Source organism: Oenanthe melanoleuca, chromosome 6 (assembly GCF_029582105.1).
Source record: "Oenanthe melanoleuca isolate GR-GAL-2019-014 chromosome 6, OMel1.0, whole genome shotgun sequence".
In the NCBI taxonomy this organism is placed as follows: Eukaryota; Metazoa; Chordata; class Aves; order Passeriformes; family Muscicapidae; genus Oenanthe; species Oenanthe melanoleuca.
Genome location: NC_079340.1, coordinates 11,095,589 through 11,114,533, shown reverse-complemented (window position 1 = coordinate 11,114,533; position 18,945 = coordinate 11,095,589). Strand labels below are relative to the sequence as shown.

At 36.4% G+C, this 18,945-nt stretch overlaps 1 protein-coding gene across 3 annotated transcripts in view; it reads left to right on the top strand.

The window, feature by feature from the left end:
* The first annotated feature begins 1,414 nt into the window (after nucleotides 1-1,414).
* The window catches only part of RET (ret proto-oncogene), a 107,288-nt gene continuing 89,757 nt past the window's right edge, over nucleotides 1,415-18,945 (top strand). Inside the window, exon 1 of one of the 3 annotated variants that reach the window (XM_056495059.1) lies at nucleotides 1,415-1,573. The gene's annotated coding sequence lies outside the window, so the exon portion shown is untranslated. Of the gene's footprint in view, nucleotides 1,574-14,291; nucleotides 14,434-18,945 lie in introns of those variants that run through there. The other 2 variants (XM_056495056.1, XM_056495057.1) reach the window with 2 other exon arrangements.

Genomic DNA, 18,945 nt, shown 5'->3' with positions numbered 1-18,945 from the left:
TAATATAACAGAAGCATTCCTAATTAAATATACTATGGTATACATTTATACCTCTGTATGTGTGTCAGAGAGCAAGAATCAGGTGTTTAATTACACTTCTTGGCTGCGTGGACACACTCTGAGAAACCAGAGGAAGTTGCAGTTTCAAAATATTTGTCTTAATATTTCTCCAGTGTTGGTTTTGAATGAGGGCAAGGGCTATACTGAGTAAAACCCAGAAAAATACCAATAATGGTTTAACTGAGTTAATGCAAAATATCTGCATCTGTAACACTTATTTTGTAGTATTGATTATGCTGCAGTTATGAGCATAAGAATTCAATGATTCTCATACATAAGGAAATAAAATCAATTATTTTGGTGGAAGAGAGAGTGAAAACAATTGAAAAGCAACTGGATATTTATAACAATGTGTACAGAGAAGTGGTCAGGGCATCTTTTTTGTATCCCTGCTTTATGAAGCCAGAGATGATGGAAATATCTTCTGTGTTCCATTTTCATTTGTCTTGCTTTGTTTTTCATAGTCCTTAAAAATATTCAACCACTTAAACTGTATTTTGATGATTTATTTTCCTATAAATTAATATTTACTAAGAATATAGATTATTTCTAGGTAATGACAGCACAGAAATAAAATGGTTTTTTGCTATAGCAAAACTGTAAAAGTTCAGTTAAAATGCATGTTCTTCATCTGAAAAGCTTTGAAGTTCTGTTGGCTATTCTAATTTCACAATATTGGATAAAATCAGTACAAAGGGAAAAGGATTATTACAGAAACCAGGCTTGCTTCCACAATGCTAGAATTAGAATTGTGACCCTAGAACTCTAAGCAGCATTCAGCAAATAAAATTGAGGAACAACCCAATATTTTCTTATGTTAGATGATCATAAAAGGAGTCATCATGTGGTAGCTTGAAAAAAATGAGTCAAAACAGCGTGGGAACTATATCTTAATTTTGGAAATGATCAGTGTAATTAGAAGTTGAGAATGTCATTGAGATAATAACTCACTTAGACTTTTTGGAAGTTTATTAATCAAAAGGTGGAGATGAGAGGGAGAAAACAGCACAGTGTATTTAGTAATACAGAATCATGAGCTATGAATAAATTACACAAAAGATCTATTTCTGTAATAATACCCATTTATAATTATTTTTTACCTTGTGTCTACAGTGGATGTTTGTGTCACAATCAAATCAGATTTGCCTTCTCTATTAGCATAGTTTATCCGAGTTAATAAAATTCTTCTTCCCCCTTCCCCCACCAAGAGTTTGTGTAATTCTCATGTTGCAACAGACCCATGTCTAAAACAAGAGTTGGTTGTCTGTCACTGCTGCACAGATTAACTGCTGTTCTTATTGAGCAATTCACCTTTTGGTTCTCCAATCAATACAAAAGGCTTGGCATGGATGCTGCTGCCTTCCTCCATTGCACTCTATTTTCTGTGATTTCTGCAGTAGATGGTGCTTGTCATGGACCCATGTCCTGGTTCCTCTCGCTGAGGGGATTATTTAGGCTGCCCTAGCCAAGTACACATGAAATCAAGGATTCCTCCTTGTAAAAGCAATCTCTGGTAAGTGCTTCCAAATCTGAAGCAGCATCATGTGAGTTGGTATGGGGAAGTATAGTAGAAAATATTATATTTAGCCAGAAATTTTAACTATTATTTTTGAACTAGCTGTTGATTTTTATGAACATATCATGTTTGGCAGACTCTTTCAGGGCTGTGTTTGAAATTTTTTTTCAGTTTTACTTTTTCCTTTTCTTCTTCCTGTTAAGGTTCAACTTGAAAACTAGCACCACTTGCATCATTTCCAGACTGAACTGTGGTTTGTCTAGGAAGTGAAAATGAAATGCTTCTCAATCAGAAGTTTGATCTCCATATGGTTTCTCTCAACATTATTAAGAAGCTAACAAAAAATCATCCCCTCTTGTCAAATGCAGAATGTTTGACTTTCATATCCAAATTTTAATTAGAGAAACGTCTGAACCTGGGAGATCAAGCAGTTCACAGACAACAAGCTAACCCATCACAAGTCTAACAAATCAGCATTTAAAAATAGTCTCAATGCTATCCTTTGATCAGTAACAAGCATTATATTGTTATTACTTTATTATTAATGTTCTTTTGCAAGTAGTAGTCATCTGAGATGTCTTCTTCAAACTGGAAATGATCTGGTTAATAAAGCAATGGTGGGAAATATATTATTTGCCCCAGCCAGGAAAAGAGAGAAGAAGCAAAGAAAATTTTGATTTATCTTTGCTTACATGATACAAAATAATGTTGAGACATTTTGTGAACAAATCAAAATGTTCTCTGTTCAACATATTTACAGGTTCCATTTTTTTTACACTTAACTTCTAGAGGAGCTTATAGAGAAAAAAAAACTTGTTCAAAGATTTCTGTATTGAGTTCCTTACTTGCTGTTTGATTGGAAAGGAATAAAAAATTACTCTCACTTCAAAAAAGAATATTAGTGTAGTTATCCCAGCAGAAGACTAGATAATAACTAAGAAAAATTTCTGGAATCAGTGCAGTGAATATTAGTGAGAATCAGAAAATATTTGAAATCACTGTTCATTCATGAGGGTTAGCATCTCATTAAGCAGCAGATTAAGATCTTGGTCAAGTAATGCCTTCCAAAATGAAGTAATGACACAATGTGTTCATACTGTGCAACTTCTTGCCAGACTCCTCTGAAGTGAAGCTAAGATCACTATTTGAGCTCTCTAGTTTGCCTTTTTTAGCAGTACTTATCTCTTTACAGACACCATTTTTGAGTGCCCTCATCACCCAGGTAGACTTCTTTTTTTCACTCCTGACTCTCATACTCTTTATGGCTGTCTTCTGACTCCTCCTGCATTTTATGCCCCATATTTTTTCTCTTCAGTGTTTGCCTCTGCACTGTGTGATCACTACATTTTCATTCTGCCTTCAGAAATCTCATCTCCTGTGTCAGGCTTTTTGATTCCATAGCTGGTTATATATCATTGGTGAAGGGGCCATCATCTTTCCTGAGAAAAGTACAGCTATAATGGTCTGTAGCCATGTGAAATAGTAATATCCTCCTGTGTGCTTGCCTAAGTTGTAAGCATGCTGCACTTAAGCAGAAGGACTTCAGGCATCACATCAATAACAAGAAGAATGCAGTGAGTATTTTGTTATTTGAAGCAGATGAACAGCTCACGAGCAAAACCACCCTCTAACCAAAATCAAGAGTAAATGCTGTGAAAATTGTGAACTACACAATATTGGCAACTCTTGAATATTTTTATTACTTTCTCTACTTGTTTGTCAAAAACACCACTTTGTCTCCAAAGATTTATGTGATCTCTTGGCTTTTCTTTGACTTTCATATTTGAACCTTTGGAAGAGTATATAATAAAATTAATCCAAATTTGCTAAGATTTGCTTGGTTTCACATTAAATGATACAAAACCTCTGCGTTCAGCATAATTTCAACCTGAAATCATAAATCTGCTCACAGTCACTCAACCTAGGATCATGGAGAAAATTTTAAAGGGCCCAAATGGAAGTTTTGTAATTAACCTGTCAGCAGGTTTGGATTTCATTACAAACAATTTGTACGGTTCTTTTACAAAAACATGCTTGAGCAACTGGCCAAAAGACCAATCACAACTGAGTCATGCTGTCACCAGAAGAAGGACATGGGTTTTGCCTGCTGATAATGGAACAAAATTCTAGTAATGCAGGTCTTCTTTTTTGGACAGAGCAAGCCCTTTAGTGGTGCTCAAGATTAGGATTTTGGCAGCTAAACTAAGAACTTCCAGAAAGTTCACCAAACACAGCACTGATGTTATACTGTAAAAAGGTCCATGAGAAGGTAATAAATGCTCCATAAGCTATCAAACCATGACCAGCTGTCTGTGAACCTAAAGAAGACAGCAGGTTAAATCTATGTGTTGGAGATCTCCTTTCCTATAGAATTAGCAAAAGCCATAAAGGCTGGAGTTCCTCTGTCCAAACCTTCATGGCCTTTTGATTGGTATTGAGAGGAGCACTAAAGAAAGCATAATTCTAAAGACTTCTCTCTGTTAAGAGCTGTGCTGCCATTTTTTAAAATTAACCTTTAAAGAAAATGACAGGACTCTGAAGGCCAAAATAGCTGATATCATTTAAAAATGGGGAGATTATTAAACCCATGAATAGAATTTGAGAAATTGTCATGAAACTGAAGCATTCTTGCAGACATATTGTCCATGCTCAAGATGTATGACAGGACTCTGGGCACCTATGTGTAATATATCTTAAATGACTTCCTAGAAAGGTCTTGCTAAAAATACTGCTGTCTGTCTTCATAATTGAATGGCTCTAATATGTGCCTTTTAAAATGCTTAAGCCCAGAAATTGTACTAAGGTTACTATAGCTCTAGAAGTTCCTTGCATGTGAAAAAAAAATCAACTATTTTAATGTGATATTGATTATAACATGATATATTAATTCACAGTGTCCTTCTGAATTTTTATTTCTTTAATGAATAAAGGGAATTTAATTTAAGATATTTAATTTATTTTATACTTTTCATAAAGCACAAGGCAATGTGTTTCTCTTTATGGAGAGTTAACTAGTCTTAAGACTTCCTGAGTTTCTTTGAAATATCCATGTACTATCTTCCAGTCCTATACACTGGGTATTTAAGGAAATTTTTATTGGAAGAAGGCATGATGGTTTTAAAGGAGAAGGAAAAATCAATAGGCATCTACTTAGAGTATTGCAGTATGCAGATAAGCAGCTTTGCTAAGCCTGAACTTTGCACAGCAACATCAATACAACTTTTAGAACAATGAGCTTCAATACAAATGCTGTGGAGGGAGAGTGGGGAAATGCCTCTTATAAACAGAGCTGTAAATGGTGTTAATGCATGTTGACAAGAGCCTGCTTGAGTAATTTACAGTGTTCAAATACTTTGCAAACCAATTCTTAGCAGTAACTGCTTCAGAAAAAAAAGCATGGAACTGATGTGTCTTATTTGTGTGAAATGCAGCCTTCCACCACTACAGAACTGACATGTTTAGGAAGGCTGCATATCCACAAGATGTATTAAGAGAATAATAGTGTTTGGGTTTTTTTAGTTGTGTAGACTTTAAATGCCTTATACAAAAAAGTATTTCACATGTTTTAAATATTTCAGTGTAAAAGATTTGAGGTATTTTGTGAATCATAGCTTCTTAGGTATATGCTACAAGGATTATGCTGGCATGTGTCCTGGATAACTGCATTACACTTACGAGTGGTGAAGGCATGAGTAAGTCATTGGTTACACTAAAGAAAGGATGTGCTGAGGTGTAAGAGTTTTAGGTACCTACTCCTTAAGCCTCAAAAAATAATTCATTGCATACCTGGCTATTCATTCAGCTTTCTAAAATGCAGTAATGACAATGATCTAGCCATCAGACTTGCCAAGCATTGAGTGGGGCTGCAATAGTCATTCCAGGTGTAAAAGACAAATACTTCTGTCAAATTTCTAGGTTTGCTGAGAAGGCTGCCTTCTAGGAAGTTCTTGGGCAACCCTTTGGAGAACTTCAAGTGGTCATTTGTCCTCACACCTGTGTCTGGAAGGGATGTTTAATACTCTGCCAAACTCCTGGTTTCTTGTTTCTGGGGAGTATCTGATAGTTGTCTTACTGTGTTTTCCTTGTCTTTTAGTACGTGTACTGAGGATCAATACAATGCTGGAGACTGGCTGATTTGGGTCAGTCAAACCAAAATTATTATTTTGTTAAAATAATCAGTGGTCCCTGAACTAGTTGCTAGAAATTGGCTTCAGAAAGCTTTTAGAGTCCTCCTATCTGCTGTCCCCTCCTCTGTAACCTGGAGTGCATGTATGTTGTTGGGTGGCAATTGGGTGGGCAACTGTTTTTCCCTGCCCTTGCTTTCCTACTCCTCAAGTCCTTCAGCAAAATCAGATGAGAAATCAACTTCTGCTTGTTATACCAAGAATTAGTTTTCATTGGAGGAAATCCTGGGTGTTTTGGTAATGTAACATTTAAGTTTAAAAGACATAGCTAGAAAATCAAAGCAAAAATATTAGAATTAGAGTAAAAAACCAAACAGTAAAAGTATGGGAAGCAGTGATCTCAAGAGTATACATCTTGTTTTGATTCCTAGAGAAGTATGTCCCAGCAGAACCTTCTGACTGTTAACTAGATGAATTATAAAAAGTAAATATGTTCACTTTTATGAAAATGTAACTGCTAAATGTTTGCTGTTTACCTATTTCTACATTTTATAACTATGAATCTCCCAGTAGTGGGAAAAAGTGGAAATGAATGTCATTTTAATTAAAAATATAATGAAAATTGACACTTCATTGCAACATAAGTGATTTTAGCTACCCTCATTTAAATGTTGATAGCAGTTTTAATATCTCATTTTTAGATAATTGTAACTTTCAAAAGATTGCATGATTTCATACATTGATCTTGACCTAGAAAAAAAAATTCTTTTAGCAAGCAGCCTTCATTATACAAAGGGGGAAAAAAAGGCTATGGTGATGTAAGATGTCTGAGATCAGATCCAGGAACACACCTTGGTATCTTTTTCAATCCTTGCTCATTTACTGCACCATGACCTCAGGGAGCACTAAAGATTCCAGTCTTTCCAGCCTGATGTCCCAAATGTCACTCAAAAGTTGGGCACTTTTAGTATGCAAGCCCCAACTCAAAATGCTGGAGGTTTTTGGTTAGTTTTGTTTATTTGTTGGTGTGGTTTGTTGTTTTTGTTTGGTTTTGGGTTTTTTTTTTAATTTATTGTTGGGAACAATACATCATAAGACCTCTAAACTGAGATGATGCTTTCACAAAATGGTCAGCTACAATTCCAGCTCTGTCTTTCCAATTCTGTGATACCTCTGAGTCAAACACATCAATCCTGCATGACAGTCAGGAAGCTTCAAACTGTTCTTGTTGCCCTTCTGTCTCTACTGGATACTTAAATGTCTATCCAAACTTCAGTGTGCTGAAGTCTTTACTGTTAGATTTGTTTTATTGTAAGTGTTTTTAAAATCATCGACTTAGGAAGAGCTGAAAGCTGATATAGTTGAAATAGGCACTCAAACAGGCAAGATGTTTTTGCAACATGTTTGGAATCCTTTCTATCACTTTCTTTTGGGGATCTGAATTACATAATTTAAGAGAATTTTAAAATATTTTAGTATTTCTGCTTCTAGTAAAGTTGCATGAATATTTTTGCTCATGGTGTCCCTGTTAGCATGGGAAATGTCTAACTTCTCTTGCCTCAAAATAGATTTTTCAGCTAGCTGCCTGAATTTTGGTGCTTATTTTTGCCTCACTGGTCTTTGTTAATGGCACAAGTTACAGCTGACTGTATGATTTTCCCCTAAAGCTGAAGCATTCAGCTCCAAGGAAAACCTCTTTGCCCATCTGCAGCAATGCTGTGTACATGTGCTCAAAATTCCACTTCCATGCATTTTGCTGGTCTTTCCAATGACAATGAACCACAATATTGCTACTGTGCACTTTGTTTCCTGCACTTTTCTCTCCTGCAGTGGGAGGTGTAAATCTAAATGTGACTTTCAACATTCTCCACCCTGTCTGATGGGGATTTTTTATTTGTCACATTTCTGCCCTCTGTGACTACAGTGATTTGTTTCTTTTCTGTCCTTCTGAGAGTAATGTTATGTGATGTTGATTTGAAGAACTAGCAGAGAGGCCAGTCGTCCATTTATCTCAGGGAGGACATTGGAGCTAAATCATTACTCAGCTGCTGAAATAAAGGAATTGTGCAGGAGCTGCTCAGCAGTGAGGACTGTAAGCTTTTTCCCAAAACAGTCTGTCTTACTGAAAAGTAACTGCTGTGTGAATGAAGCCCTGTTCTTCATCCAAATAAGTCTGTTCTTTTTAACATGAACCACTCAGAAAATAGGGGGTATTTTTCCAAGGGAAATCAGGGATAATTTCTGATCATTGTTTTTGCTTAATTCAAAATCTCCTCTGGACACATTTGGAAAAGCTCTACTTCATGGATATCAATTTGCAGTTTATGAAGCTGTGATGCCAAATGTACTGTTTCTGCAGTAGGTCATAATTCAACATTCTGAGTACACAGCAGCGTGCTGTTGATGCTCAGCCCCAAGAGAGGGGGTGGGCAAAATATGTGAATCTGATTTCCAGGATTGACTCCAGCAAAGGAAAATGTAAATAAACTGGGAGCTTTTATATCTTTTATAACAAAGATTGCTTCCCTCTTTATTTCTCTTTTCCTATATGGGAAATAGGGCTTTTTCTGCATACTGCTGCATGCCATCCTTTCATGTTTCCACTTCTAAAGACTTTTTTCTTCCAGATTTTTCATCTGTAAGGTTTGTATTTGCAGTATTATTTAATCCCAAGAAAGAGCAAAGTGTTTGATTTTCATAGTTTTAAGATATTAATGTTGTTATTTTGGGGCATCTACTTCCCTTTTGACTATGAAATGAAATTTCCAAAGTTTACATGTTCAGTTCCTCTTTCCAAACCTACTGGGTACATCTCTCTCAGATGCAGTTATATTTTGAAGAACTGCTTCTTCATAGAGAGGAGAATAAACAGCAAATAGCCAATTATTTCTTTTGCCCCTTGAGCTCCAGTGTTTGAAAATATTTTTTATCTGGGAACAATGACTCAGGTAATGTAACTGGAATTATTAATTAATTATGGATTATGTTAAGCTCTTTTTATTCTGTATTAATAAGAAATAAAATGACCAATGAGATCTTTAACAAATGTATAAGCATAAGTTTAATTCCCTGAACTTCATGAGGAGCAGTCATTCATAATTAATATATGACAAAAACATTGAAATTTGGGGTCCAATGTCAGAAAATTAAGAATAATGCTTTTAATAACATAATATCTTCTCATCAGTTTGGAAAATGGACCTGTAAATACACTAAATGTATTTAAAAGATGTGATGCCAAAATGTTAGGACGAAATGCAAACCCAATACACAGGCTTGGTTCACCAGCATTGACTTTTGTATGTGTCAGCAACCTGGGTCAGATTTTGGAGACTTTATGCTTATTCTCTTGAGGTTTTGAGGGCTGGTTTTGGAAAAAGACTAACAATATTATTTTAAAATGTGGTCTGAGGACTTAAATTTTGTAGGACATAGGGCAAGTGATTTTAATTTTACCATCCAGATTGTTTTAAGTAGTGTTTTCTATATTGTGTTAACTAAGCAAATTCTACCTGTGATAAATATAAGCAGTGAGGGATGGAAAAATATTCAGAATTTGAAACTTGTTCTGCAACAATTTCTCACCTAATCATCATTATGTTTTTTTTGAGAACTGTCTCTAAAATGAAGCTCCTTATACAGGCAGTCACATACATGCATTACTAAGTCATGTTACTTGATTTTTGAGATTTTCCCAAGATGAGGAATTGGAGCAGGGACATTGCTGCTTGAATTTTATTCAAACTAATCAATCAGAACAGAAAATGAAGACATTATTAACATTCAAACTGCATTTTCACATCCCACAGACATGTTTTTTATTATTATGACTAACTGTGTCAGCAGCCAGACTAGACACAGACTCTTTGCCAATTAATAGAAAAATTCCTTTCTTTGATTTACTAGGAGAGACTGAGGGGACAGAATTGTTTTATTTTAGTTCATGCATTTCCTTTCCCCAGGCTTCACCTGATTGAGGTATTTGCTCTCTGTAGGTCAGTGTATTTTAAAGTTATTAATTACTTCACTCCACTCTATAATACTTAATTAAAGCTTTAAACAAAAATAAATTGGTTGTGTTTGGTGGAAACGTTGTCAGTCAGATGGGATTTTGGCAACATAATAGAGCTGATACATTTGTTTTGTTTATAGCGATACTGAATGACCTTGAAGCGTTCATCTGGCCAATGTGGACTCTTTAAGATAAGAACCCAATTTCTTTTCTTCTCTTTACCTGGGTTAGGATTAACAGTCTGCATTATCAAAAGGATATTAGTACATGACAAGCCTACAGATATTTCTTCCTTTATTTTGCTTGCTGTCACTTGGAGCCAGCATGAAGGCACTGTCAGCAGAGCTCACGTATTTGACTGCAGCTCTGGCTGAAGAGAGAAGGTGGTAGCTTTAATATTCGCACTCCAAGATCTTCTATTGCATTTCTTAAAGTTTCATTGTGTGACTGACTGAACAATGCTGTTGTTCTGTTGCCCTGAGAGGCAGAATTCCAAAATGAAAAAGTTATTAGATTGAAACAGACATTTCCCTGCATCCCTAGAACAGAGAGCAACCAGATTAGGAGTTAGGTATTAAGCTCTTCCAACTCTCTCTCCTTTGCTGGAATGATTAAAGTCCAGAGGACTTTGTAGCTGGTATCATTTAAAACCAGCTGGGCAAGTAAAGCATTTTCAACACACCACAAAATATTCTGCCCTTTTCTAGATATCACTGATAGCTACTCTGCTATTTCTATACTTTCCAGTTGCCAGCCAGGACTAGGAACACATGTTCTTTCTGTAATAAAAATAGAAACATTTTCAGTAAATAAGTCTATTATAAACTATATTTTTATCCCAAATTCCACATTTATGCAACATATCATGGTGTCCTAGTTTTCATCCAGCTGTTTCTCCAAGGTTAATTCTCTGTGAAGAGAACTTGCTTTTGATATCCTAAAGAGACTTTTACACCTTTTGAATAACATAGATGCTATGTTTTCTTTGGAAAAACTACTATGGTCTTGTGAGGTGCTTCCTCCCATCTTCCTCCCTTCTGTAGTACAAATGCACTCCCTTAAAGGCAACATCTGGGTCAAAGTTTTCTCCTGCTTATATAAAACCAAAGGTTAAAAATGAATTTTAAAAAGGTCATTGTTTGGGCTATGAGTGCCAATCTGATATCGATGTTACTCAAAAATGAACACAGGCAAATGCCCTTTTGGCTAAGATCAAATTTAGCTCTGGTTTAGTATCTGATTTATCTTACATTCAACATTTTCTAGGTTAAAGTTTTAAAAAATTGGTATGTAATTTTCACTAACTTTTTGTTTGTGTTGTGTACTCTTGAAGATCTAGGCACCAGCTTTTGAGATGTAGTTAGGTGCATGTATTCACTGTAAGTTGAAAAGTCTTACACCACCTGTAAAAATTCTGCTGCAAACAACCCCAACATTCACTAGTCTGTAAACTATTGCATGGTATTACAGGTTGCAATCCTGCTGATCCTGAAAGACAAACCTTCTCCTTATTCCTGATATTTTCTATGTGTATGATCTTCACACTCAGAACACTCTGGATTTTCAGACTCTCAATATGTACCTTGCTGGTTGGAAAATGCTCTCTCCAGGCTCCTGGGACTGCTAACACTCAGGAAGCAGGCTGAGCTGAAGCACTCACAGACACACAGGAAATACAAGGCAAGGAGCTGAAAGAGGAAATGGAGAGACAAAAAATGCATGAAAATATTACCCTCCAAGTCCTATAATTGTGTCATGTGGAGCCTTTGCTGCACTGATTTGGCAGGCCCTTTAGTGGAACCTATAGCTCTCTGGCAAGAGGAAAGGCATAATGTCAATTTATCTGAGTCAAAGAGCCAGTTTAGTGGAGCATGAATTTGCAGTGTACCTGAAAGGGTAGGCATGGATATACAAGCAGAATTTCTTGTTTATATTCCCATTGCATAAGAGAGATTTTCATAGAGATTTTATTGCATTCAGCAGAGATTCCTAACACAGGAAAGTCTTGCACAAGGTATGCAAGTCCACAGCTTCTTTGTATACCTGGCTGAATTACTGAATATTAAATCTTGTGTGTGTACGTGGAGGCATTGAGAGAAGATGCACAAAGACACATAAACCTAGGTATGTATTTTTTGCATCTGCAGATTTTTCTTTGGTGTTGAGAATGTAGCCCTCTTTATTTTTTCAGAAAATATAGGAAGCTGGAAAATAATCAAAGTATCATACACATAAGAAAAGCAGGCAATTTGCAGCCAGTCCAGAAAAATAAAACCCCTGACTGTGAGAACTTTTTAAAATTGAGATATTTGTAGTGGTTCAGCCTGTGCAAAACAGATCAATAAATTGAAAAGTTGTTGTTCAGCAAAAGCTTGATCAGTTCAGGTTTGCAATTATCTTTGACTCAGTAATTACATAACTCTGGATCGTTTCTACCCATCCCATCCTCTCACAATTACTTTATTTCCCTCAATGTCACAGCATCATATCTTAAATTAGTTGATAATGACTTTGCTAGGGTCATATCTTGCATTTTATAGCCTGTCTCCTATTTTGCATCTCTAGTGTGGACCTCATCATACTACATAATGTTAATAAATTCCCTTCAAATTTAGAATCTCTAATTGTTTGGTACATAAAAGTGGCATTTCTGATCTGCTGGTTTTTTATGAATGTCATAACCCAAGCGAACATGTAACAGGGAAACATACTGGGGCTGTAAAGATTTTGGTTTCATTAAATATCTTAGATATCTCTGGGATTTTTTTTATTATTTGATGCAAGACCTTCAGATGGCTTACTTTAAAATGCACATAGGTAAATTTTCTTAATCATATTCAGTTTCCCCATCTCCATGCAGTCAGTGCTTTAACTTTCCAAGACTCTTAAACTAGGGAAAGAGTGATCAGCTTGTGAAGAGAGTCACATGCAGAGGGCCTCAGTTATTTTAAGCCAATACTTTAATCTAGAAGTAGTAAACCTGCTGTGAGGAAGTTGATTATTATGGGAAGCTGATGCCAGTGGACAGCAATATGGATAATAGTGTTAGCAGAGCAGCATGGTCAGGTATTTTCTCCATTCCCAGGGTGCAGGAGCAGCACTGTTGCTGGCCAAAGGCTCAGGTGAACACTGCTGTTACTCATATTCTGGTTGCTGGCTTTAGAAATCCCATTGTGCTGGCAGAGAGGTCAGTCCTCTGAAGGTGCTGTCATATGATAGGGGATGCTGACATTACCAGTGCTCCCCTAACAGAAGGCAATATATGGGTGTGAAGTGGGCTTAGAGAACCTAAGCTCTGTACAAACATCGTGCTCTTTCTGCAGGTTGATCAGGTCTTTAATAAAAGACCATGAAAATGTCAGCAGTCTGAACAAATAAACCAGAATTGTAACTGAGTGTTCATTCAAACAAAGAAATATAAACCCCTTTTTTATTAATGTTCTTCACACAGAGAGAAAATGGATTAGGATTCTAATTAGAAAATGTATCTTTTAGAAATATTATCTATAAATTTCATAACTCAACTGAATATACATTACACATTAATCTTAAAAGAGATGATTGCAATTTAGGCCTGCAGTACTCATTTTTTAATGAAAAAATTTTCTTGGTAAACAGATTAAATAAATAGAAGAATTAACTAATTAAGCAACCCTTGGTATAGGATTAATTGAGAGATTATAATGACAGGAGAGAAGAGATGATAATTCTTGTATAAAGCAAAATGCAAATAATTTATACTTCTGGTCAGAAATATAAAATGCTCTTTAGCCAATCTTTTCTTGCAGGTATTGGTGAAATACAGTTATCCATGGAAATATATTTTTCTGAATACTGGAAGATGAGACTGAATTGTGACTGGTCTTAAAAGATGCCACTATTGTATCCTGAGTTCTATATTAGATATAACTAATTATCTTTCTGCTTAGTATAATTGCCATTATACTGTTCTAGAAGGGGCTGGGGGAGGTATTTGTGTGTTGTATTTTTCTGAAGGTTATTTTTTAAATAATATGAAAACCAGCTGACAAGCCAGTTTGTTTGCTTGCTATTCGTATAACACTTCTCTCACTATTTTTAAAATACTATAGTAAGTTTTCGTTGTGCTTGCTTTCCTGTAAAATAAGGTTTATTTAATTACATATCTCCTAATCACTGGAAAGTAGATTGAAAGACAGGGAAAGTATATGTTTTATACACTGCAGATAGGTGGGAGTACAGTTGGCAAAGCAAGATGGGTTCAATTGTAGCAAGGAAAACTTACACTGGGTATAAGGAAAAACACCCACTCTTTAATATGGAGGAGATGAAGCATTGTAAAGAAAGCCCAGCTAGACCCTTTAATTTTTATTTCTTTCAAGAACTGGTAAGACAAATATTAGGAATGACAGTCATGTCTGATCTTTCTCTGGAACTGGGGATCGACTATGTAACCTTTATAGAAGGATGAGTGTGGAAGGAATTGTGCATCACCTATCTAAAAAGACTGATGAGAAAGTCAGTAGGCACTTCATCATTTTTCACTGTATGAAATGGTTTCTGCCTATTTTTTTTCCCTCTCTTTTCATTGTTTCCAGATGAAATGGAACAGAGTTTCCTAGATTCTATCATTCTATGGATGTTGTCAAAGTTGGTCATATCTGCAGAACCATACCACATCTTCTGGATCCTCCCTGTGCTCTCAGATTTGCCTCCATTTGTATTGCCCAGCTGGAGATAAGGTTAAAAAGAAGATTTATACTTAGTAATGCAAGGTTAATTCTAACTGACATCTTGTTTTGGCAAGGCTTCTCCTCTTTTGTATGCTCAGCTCTAAGCTCTGGGGTTTTTTGGTGGTTTTTTTTTGACACAGGTGTGGTGTAGTGCCATCGTGTGGATTCAGGATGGGTGGAGGCAGAAAATTGGCTTAAAAGACAAAAGCAGGTGTGGGGTAGGTGTGCAGGTAGTTTGAATCACCACAGCCAAAGAAATTAAGGCATTATTCTAGATTATCAGATTCTGAATAGCCAGTCCTCCAAGATTTCTTGAATAATGAGCATCATTGAATCTAGTGAACTGTGGAAGCAATAAAAATACATAATTGTAATCCAAAATTTGTCACCAGCAAAACCATAGATTTAAGAAGAATTCTTTGTAAGTGCTCTTCTCCTTCTCTAAATGTCATTTTTTGTTGCATATCTATCATGCTTATTGCATGATCAGTGAAGGTTGGTATACTTGCAAGAAAGTTTTGTTCTTTGCATGATAGTCTCCTAACTAAGCTCAGCAGCATAAATAGTGTTGATTATGCCAGGACAGTGGAGTCCACAATGGGACAGAAAAAAGAGATACACAGAACAGTCATAAAGGATACTATCAACTTCTTTTTACACAGAAGCAACTAAGTCTGGAATGGGGCTTTGCAAGTAGCCCCATAAACTGGACCATATTTTGCAGAATCTGTTAAAGACATAGAAGAGATCACCAAGTGGGTTGTGAATTAAAATATAATGTGCTACATTGTGTTGTAATTGCCCATGGAAGAAAAATGCTTTATTGTTTGCCATGTAGAAAAAAGCAGTGCATATTTTGAAATGTTGTAATAAGTTAAAAAAGCAGTCTGGAATTCATGCAATAATAGCTTACAACCCTCTAATGCCTACATGGTTAGATGGGTAAACTGCTGTAGGGTAGCTGATTCAGCTTGCTGATTTTGGACCAAAACATAAGAAAGTTTTCATCATCATTAGTCTTTGCAGAAAGGTGTTTGAGTGTCTAACAGAGTTCCTGTTGGGTACTGTCCCTGTCATTGAACATATTATCCAGACATTAGTGTTGATAGCTTTGCCAGTGTGTTTATGAGAAAGGCCAAAATCTGAAAGGCACAGACTAAACTAAGTCCTTCCTTCCTTCCTTCCTTGCTATGGCCTTGATATTGTAGGTGAATAGGAAACCTCTTCTTACCTCTGCAGTGCCTGTCTTATGGATTAATAGCAGATTTAGTCTCCCTACGTGTTAACATGCACTGCTCTCTCCGCAGCAATAAATTCCCACAAAGGTACCAGCAGTTCACCAAAAAACATTGAGTCCTGTGCTCTTTTGTTTCACCTCAGGTGCACTGTGCCTGAGATTTCATATGAGTGAGTCTGCTTGATGACTAGTACATGAGAGAAGCCACATTACTGCTTTAATTACTTATAATGAAGGATCAGGGAATGGTGATGTCATCATTATAAGGCTGGCTATGTCTAAGTGCACTGCCAGGAAGAGGAAAGCTGAATGATGATTTATGTACCTTGGACAAAATTCAGGTAAAAACCACTTCAAAAATGTTAATTATTTGAGGTCATTTTCTATTACATAGGATCTGTTCTTTAGAATTTCTTCCAGGTTAATAATGTTCAGCCTGGGCTGGTTTCACAAGAAAAAGCATCAACTGTGTGGGGGGAGGGAAGAGACAAAGGGTGTGATTTATTGATGTGCACTTTGCTATTTGTGACTAACAAAGAGATGGTTCACAAATGTCTCAGACTCAAAGCTGTGATCTGTCAGAAGTGCTGAGCTGGGGAAATACTACCACTAAGTAAAAAGAGATTGGTCAGCAGTTGCAGACTTATCTGTAAGCAGGTCATCCCATACTATCTGCATGTGCAGCAGGCAGACCATTTTGCTGGGTTAGGACTTAGATAACTTTGTTGTTGTGCTATGTTTATCAATCAATGGTTTTAATTAGTTACATAATTGACTAATAAAAACTCTCCCTGATTAACAGACTATTTTTTCAGATCTGGTTTACACTTGCTTTATTACGAGGTGATTTTTTATTTGAAATAAATACTTTATTATCAAAGTGCAGAAGGTTTTTATCACTTCTGAGGGAGTGGAGGAATAAGTGTGCAGAGGCAAAGGAATACTGACATCTGTCAGGAAAAAAGATATTAAAGGTACTACTGATCAGTGTTAGTCTGATAAAAAATATTTGAAAGCTCTGTGAAATAGTTGTGAGGATCCCCATATTTTTTGAAGTCTACTGCCATTTGCAAAAAAACCAGTTTTTTTCAATGATGAAAGGGATTTGGTTTAATATTATAAATATAACACTTCTCCTATGCTTTCTGAGAAAGTTGTTTGCATAATCTGTAAATATTCTTATATTTACTAGACAATAAATCTAATACTTATTTACAGTTTTCTTAACACCTCAATTCCAACACAGTTGGGTATATATATATATATATATATATATATATATATATATATATATATATATATATATATATATATATATATATATATACATATACATATACACACATCATAGAATCAGAGCCTATCCTTAATTGGAAGAAACCCACAAGTATCATCAAATCCGACTCAGCCCTGCACAAGACCATCCCTAAGAGTCACACCATGTGCCTGAGAGCATTGACCAAATACTACTCAATCTCTTGAAAAGGCAAACTGTTATCATGGGTAGTTATGTGCATATGAATTTGCTCATCATAAGCCTGAGGCAAGCTTTGCTGTGGTTAGCAGATCCCATCACAGTAAACCAGTGGTAGCATTGACTTGGCTTGTGAGATCCTAATCCACACATGTATATCATTACAGCTCCTGATAATATCTCTGGAGTGGCAAATGCACTGGATGTGTCACAGGAATGAGTTTGTAGAATGTCTGGAAGCACTGGAAGAGCATCTTGAATAAGTTGTTACACCAAGACTTCCAGGGGAAATGGACTGAGTTATATAGTACACGTTGGGTTCTAGGACTTTGAAATGCTAGGCTGAAAAGTGTGAGCCTTGAATAAGAGTCTAATGGCAAATTGACCAGGATCTAGTTTTATTTTTCTTCATCTCAGTGGCTTTATACTGTTCTAGCATTAAATAACTTTATGTTCCAGTGTCTGTCATTGACCATGTTGGCTGTTTCCTTTGATTGAGAAAATGTTCCTGCTTGCTTGTTTCTGTCTTGAGAAAAAAAATTTTGTTAGACCAGTGACCCAGAGCACCAACACAGTAATATGATTGAAGTCCTCCAAAGACTATTGTGGGTTCATCCACAGGCCTAGAACTCTGATTAACACTTGCAGGATCAGAGTGAATTACACATTTATGATTTCCAGCAAATAGAGATTTAACGAGAAAGCATCAAACTGACTAAAGATGCAGCAGCCTTGTAACTGATTTTCAACCAGGTCAGGCAGTGGGTGTTAAGTGAGGACTGCACATTGCAGGGAATGAGTAATGTACACAGCTAAGCTTACCTGGGGCTTCCTGCCAAACTTCCAGCAGACAGGTAAAACTTTCCTTTGTCTCTTCCTGTCTGTCAAATACTGTGGTGTTTGTCCTGGTCTCTGTGTACTGACTCTGAGCTCCATTCCCAGCTAGTGATTTGGGACAACTCACTTTGTATCACAGACCACCGTTAGGGTCTCTAATAGCAAATGTGTTTTTCAATTACTCCCTTTTGAGATGAATAATAATAATGATGATAATGGAAAGCATGTGGTTAATGTTCATGCAACACTAAGAGAAGCAGACATGAGTTATTTCCATGAACAACACTGTATTCCTATTACAGAAAGATAAATCATAAGCTTATTTTACACTGGAATGATAAAAGCAAACTGTGTTCTTCTAATACTTGTAGTGAGCTTTTTTCTGGCATAGATAGGAAGTAGTTGAAGTGCTTTTGCTGCAGCAACAATGCAAATAAGAAATACTCTGTGCCTGCTAAGGCATCATAGCTCTGTTTTTGGTACCTGATGGTTTAAATGCCTACTGTTAGCCAAAGGTTCTTGAGCCAGTAGTTAATGAATTGCTTTCTGCACACAGAGAGCATTACCGTAATTCTAATACGTGTGCAATATTTCCAGCTACGAGTCTCTGCTAAGCTTTGGATCACCCTTATGCAAAAGCAGTGAAGCAGATGATGTGTGAAAGGGAAAACTGTCACTGCCAGATCCTGTGCTTCAGAGCGTGTCCACTCACACACTGGAGACACTGAGCAGCTGCCTCAGCCAGGCTCTGAGCTGAACTGGCTGATGACAAAATCACTGGGTTTATTCAATGGAGCCCAGTACAGCTGATGAAACCCTCCACTAATAACTCAGGAGTCAGCATTTTTACACTAGGCAGGGGGAAAAATATTGAACAGGTGGCACATTCTATTTGGGGAAAAAATTTACTCTATTGCCTTTGCCTTTAAATTCAGTCAAGTCCTGTCCCAAATGTTGCAAACTGTGACACATG